The sequence below is a fragment of the Micropterus salmoides genome, unplaced genomic scaffold (assembly GCF_014851395.1).
Source record: "Micropterus salmoides isolate LMB-PRFRI ecotype aquatic unplaced genomic scaffold, ASM1485139v1 Ms_hic_scaffold_18, whole genome shotgun sequence".
NCBI lineage: Eukaryota > Metazoa > Chordata > Actinopteri > Centrarchiformes > Centrarchidae > Micropterus > Micropterus salmoides.
Genome location: NW_024040928.1, coordinates 10350902 through 10356901, shown reverse-complemented (window position 1 = coordinate 10356901; position 6000 = coordinate 10350902).

The window sequence follows — 6000 nt, the reverse complement described above, 5'->3', positions numbered from 1 at the left end:
AAGACATGATGAATGCAGATTGTTTGCAGTGTGACAGACTCATTCGTTTACAGTGGGATGGTGCCTTCACCAGGAGCAATGCCATGCAACCCTTAGTCTGAGTGGGACTGAAGGAGGAAGGGAGAACAAAAGAAAGAAAAAAGTGAGGATAACGAAAGAGGAGGAAAATACGGTATAAAAAATGAGACAAAAAAGTGGCAATGCAATAGAGGAAACGAGAGAGAGGAGTGAGGAAAAGACAAATGTGTGGGAAATGATGCTCATAGAACAGGACACTCTGACACAGAAAAACCCGAGTTGCAGTCTGATATCAGAATGGCAGTGAGAAGAGTCCATTTTTCCCTTTAGACAGGTGGTAAGGAGAAAGAAATTGCAATGAGAGGAGTGAGAAAGGACACGACAACAAAGTGAGCAGAGAATAAAGGAAAGATAGAGATAGAAAAGATGCATTCAGCACATTCCCGTGTTTCTAATCTAACGGCTTTTATCGCAGGGCTGTGGGATTTATGCTTCTCCCTGACACACAGACAAAGCCCTGCCTGATACTCTCCATGGCAACTGCATGTGGTGACTAATTTTAGGGTTGCGGTTTGGATAACACTTCAGTTATTAAATACCCATCAGACAGCTTCCATGCTGTGCCTTCTCTGAACAGAAGAAGGGTTGTTCAACATACTTGGCTGGGAGTTTATGTGACATAGTTCATCTGCCATACATACAGTGAGTTTACAGTTTGCACAGATTGTTTATGAAAATCCATCTGTGAATCACATATAATGCATGAGACAACAACATTAAAGCTGCACTATGCATTTTTTTTATATTAACAATGTTTCATGTGAGTATGACAATATAAAAAGTCTCACTCTACAGTTTCCCTAAATGCCACATAGCTTTGGCTTCCCTGTCAGCTTTCATCAGTTTTTTTTCCTGCAAAAGCAGGCAATTGTTTCCAGTAAAAAAAGCTCTAAAAACACACTGCATGCTACCTGCCGAGCAGTGGTAAACAGACAAACTTAACAAGCTGCAAGTGATCCTGGTTAAGCCTTTAGCAGCTGAAGAGTTAGTAGCAAGAGCTAAAAGGAGAGTATATATTAGACTTCAGTTTGTTGTTAGTTTTTCTACATCTGCTGGATGTGTAAATAGGTAATTGTTTGCTAGCATATTTTCCATACAAAACTTTAGAAGGTGACAATATGTCACTGCTTGCACCTTGTTACGTAGTCCTGAATTGGCCAAGAAATAAAGAAAAAAACATGCCACTTAAATTGATGATACTCAAAATTCTTTCTTGACCTTGAAGACAGCAGGTGACAACATCTATCTCTGTTCAGTTGTGTAGCCTCTCACTGTTCTTGTCAACTGCTGTTTGCAAAATAGACCTTTGAATTTAAACGTTTAAACTGACACGGGCAAGAAGTGCTCAGGAAATAAATGAAAATTTGAATATCTACGTTTCCATGGCAGTCCCATCGACTGAGGAAGTTCGATTGTGATACGTTCCAAAGCTTCAGAACAGCTCATGGACCTTTTGGTGACGTCTGTGAACATCATCCAGGTCATAGTTCTGAACTGAAGACGTCTCTTGGATGAGAGGTGAAATGTCTTCAAGTACCTTCAACCAAGTCCGGTTGCATTTTAACCTTCACTGAATGACCTTTTGGTGAGATTGTTTTTGTAAACCATGTTTAATTCCTTATTAATCTTATCTTATCATTAATTGTCTGTTTAATTTAATTTATTGAGTTCATCACCAGTATAATCCCTTTTGTTCATGTTGAATTGCCAGATATTGACCAGCACAGGATGAGTTGACTCCTGTCCAGCTGATGCGAGAGGTCAGAGCTGGGCTTCAGTGTCTGGTATCAGATTTCCAACTTCTTCACACCCTGTAAACCAACACACTGCACACCAAGCTGTGATACAAGTGTTATTTCACTGAAGCTGAGCTGCAAGATTCAATAATACATGTTTATGTTCTATTGTTTTAGTGGCTCAGTAAAAACACAGCCAGTCTCTAAACAGACTGGTCATGCTGGATGATCCACAGCTGACCTCATTAACACATTAGGGTCAACACACATCCACACACACGCACAGAGAAAGAGAGAGAGAGAGGGAGAGAAGCACTCTCTTTACTCACATCCAAATATGTGTGGGCGTAATGCAGAGTTGTATCATCTTGTTATGAGAATGAGCGTGATCCATCGCTGTGGAGATCCAAATTCTATTCTAATAGCAAAGTTAGTGTTGTAGGGGGTTTTTTTGTTTTATTTTATCTTTGTGTGTGTGTGTGTGTGTGTGTGTGTGTGTGTGTGTGCGCGCGCACTGCTGCATATCAGGCAATCAGGTAGAGAAGTGTGGGAATAATTGTAGGTTTTGACTCTATTATTGCAAAGAAATGAAAGTGATTTCTCATAGTCAGAAGGGTTTTCTTGCTTTATATCTCAAAGCCTTGACAAGAGTGGAACATGAAAGAGAAAATAGCAGGAGTTCAGGAGACAGAGCCAAAGCATGTAAGATAATTCAGCTGTTATTTTGGGGGAAACTTTGTCAACTTACAATGCTTATCTTTTCCTCTCTGGCTTGTTAGTAACATACTTTTTTTTTGTCAAACCTGCAGTATTTTTGTTTTTAATGTGATCATTAAGTGTATTAAGGTGACTCACAGTGCAATCCAACTCTAATTTACATCCTACATCCCAGCTTTTCCTTGAGTTTGCTGCTCTGTATCTTTAACTATGAAATATGGCTGCCAGCTGCATAATTAGTTTAAGAAATCTAGCCATTTGCATCTGCCTTTAAATTATTTTTCCTGCCAGACCCTCTTCAAGGCCTTATGAATAATGAGATAAATCTCAGTGTTATGGAGTTTGGATATCTAACATTTTACCATATAGCACTTTGTTAATGCCCGACTTACTGCGAAACACCTTGGACTAATGCAGAATCGCTGCACACACTGAGTGAGAAATGATTGACTGCTTAATTGATACTCTCCTTTGCCCATATGTGAGTTGTTATCCCAGCAGGCCACAATTATTGATGAATTACCATATCATCAATATTTAAGTAATCTCTCACTGGATAACCAAAAAAGAAAGATTATAATGGGCAGCAATTTGTAAAATTTTCAGATAGAGAGAAGGGATCTCTTAGACCAGCTCCATCTGTGATGAGGGAGTAAATGTTCCAGAGCAGCGGTTTCTTTTTCTCCCATTACCAGGAGGGCAGTCGTCCCCACTGGCTCCAGATCGACAGGGGAGTCAGACGTTGTGAAGGACAATTGGCAACTTGTGAAAATTTAATCAGGGCCATGAATTAATCAATAAAAGAGGGAGGATGAATGAAGCAGGCGCATGCACCTAAATGATGGCAGGGGAGGCCCCGTGGCCCGCTGCTACACTTACTTCCTGAATAAATCATTTCCTGTGAAGGCCTAGAGTGTCCTGTGGAGCAACTGCTCCCAGACTCAAAATCTTTCCCTCCTGAATCCCTCCTGTGTGGATCTCAAGGCCGCAACAGAGAGCAAGGAGCTGAGTCTGTATATTCACCTTACCAAAATAGACTCATCCAGAATATTCATCACACTCAACACCAGATAATGTCTTATGGGAGCCAATTTGGGGATAGCTTTTCCTGTCAATGTCATGCAAACCAGTGTATCTGATTGCTATGTACTGTAGCATGTTAGGACTTAATTGCTAGGGCCTTAACTCACAGGGGCGCCAGCTTAATATTTTCCTCTGTCCATAGGCATTTCACTTTGTGTCTTGACTATAATTACAGGCTATACCTCTGTTTTATATGTTGGCATGGAACCACAGGAGGCTGATGGGTTTTAACAGTCGGCTGTTGGTGTAATTATGCAGTTTGAGGGACTTGATTACTAGCTTGCACCGCAGAGACTGTTACAGTGTTGAGGCCAGCCACTGTAGTAAAAGAAAATATCATCAACCATGCTGTCACACAACGAGTGTTGATAGCAAACCTGACAGCTTGTGTAGATTGTTGATGAAGCTGCACAGCTGATCGCTCAAAAAAACATGTCAGCCCTTCAAAGTGAACCTTGGAACTGTTTCCTGTGTTCGAGGTCAACTGGTTCTCTGATGGGCTGCACGCTAAAGCGCCACACGGATCGTTGTTCATCTGCAATATGCCTTCACACATATTTGGGTTTACTTTTCGAGCCGAGTAAATGTGAAATCGAAAAATGTGAGGGCACCTGGCGTTGTAATTGGTAACTCGAGCCCTAGCAAGGAAACATCTGCAGGAACTCAAGTCCACATCGAATTGAAAATGCATGCTTGTGGAAAGAGTGTGGGAGACAAAGACAGAGATAAACAATGTGTTTTAGATATACAGCTAAGACCTAGATCTGTTGATGGTAACATAGAAGATGAAAGAAGTTGAAGTTGAGAAGCAAATACAGGAGAGAGAAACAGGTGAAAAGAGAATACAAAGCTACCAAAGGGGAGAGAGTCAAGTGTGTAAGAGGCAGAGAACAAGAGGCAGGGAATCAAAGACCGAGAGACTTAAACTGGCAAAGCCAACCTCGGCTGTGTGCTCAGAGCTAGGTATGAGTCTAGGTAACCGGGTATAGCAGCATGGAGTCTCCTGGGCACTGTTCTCTTCTGTCTCATCCTCAGCACTCAGTGGAGCACGACAATCGCCCCCCTACACACCCTGCCACATATCTCCACCCGCAATTACACCCCAAATCAAATGAGTCTGGAACTGAGAGTTGGGGGGGGGGGGGGGGGGGGGGGTTAGCAGGAAGGGGGAGAAAGGTGGAGAAGAGGCAGGGCTGGTTTGGCAGATGTGCATACAAATTTATCATGCCAGCTCTGGATCTGAGTGGTCTGAGAGAGAAAGTGGAGAGAGAAGCACATTGAGTGATTTAGAATTCATCTAAAGTCTGGAAAGGGCATTCATGCAGAGAAATGACATGAGCATTTTTGCCGAGATTTGGTGTGAAAAATAGTGCATGTACGAAAGATATGTGCCTCGAAGACGAAGCAATGGGGTTGTTTTTTTTCCTGTTTTTTATGCTAATGGAATCCTGAGATCTACATTCCAGCTGCACAAAAGGGAAACTATAACTTGATATCCTGCGAAGACAGACGAAAAGGAGAGGTTAGAAACCGAGGCACCAGGGCTCAATGAATGGTTTGGTGAGTATGAAAATGATGTGAATAAAAATGCTACGGCCTTTAGAGTCACCAGACCACAGTTTTACAGCCATGGAAGAGTTTGAACAATGCTCTCCACCAATGTCTCCTAGAACAAATGATGTTATATAAACTTTTATCTAAAAATCTATTTAGAGGTGTATGTGACAGTCTGATGCTATATACCCTTTTGTTATATAAATTGACTGTACTTATATAGCACCTTTCTATTCTTTCAAACACTCAAAGCACTTTACACTACATGTCACGTTCACACCATTCACACACAATGACACAACCATCAGGAGCAAATGGGATTTCAGTACCAAGGACACTTCGACATGCAGACTGGAGGAGCGGGATCAAACCACAGACTTTCTGATTAGTGGATGACCTGCGCTACCTCCTGAGCCACAGCCGCCCCTACCTAGCTATTTGGCACTCAGACAGTGTCTGGCTATGTTTGTTTTTCTTTCTATCTGCTATGCCCTGATCTCTCTGAGATCTTGATCTCAATGAGATTACCTGATTAAATAAAGGTTGGATATATAAATGAGGGAATATCTTGAAATGGTGTTCATCCCTCCAATAGAGTACCACAGACTTGGCAGGGAGCACAGAAGCTGTTCTGAAGACTCGTGGTGAATTGATTCCATAATAAAACACTTGTCACCCATCTGTCTGTCATTTATGATGGCAGACTAAAGTCTGGCAATCAACACGGTGACTGCAACCTTCAGAACAGAAGGAGCTGGAGGAAAAATTTACATTAAACATTTATCTTTCTATGCTTTAGATTTCCTAATATAGGATATTTAGTTGCTTCACT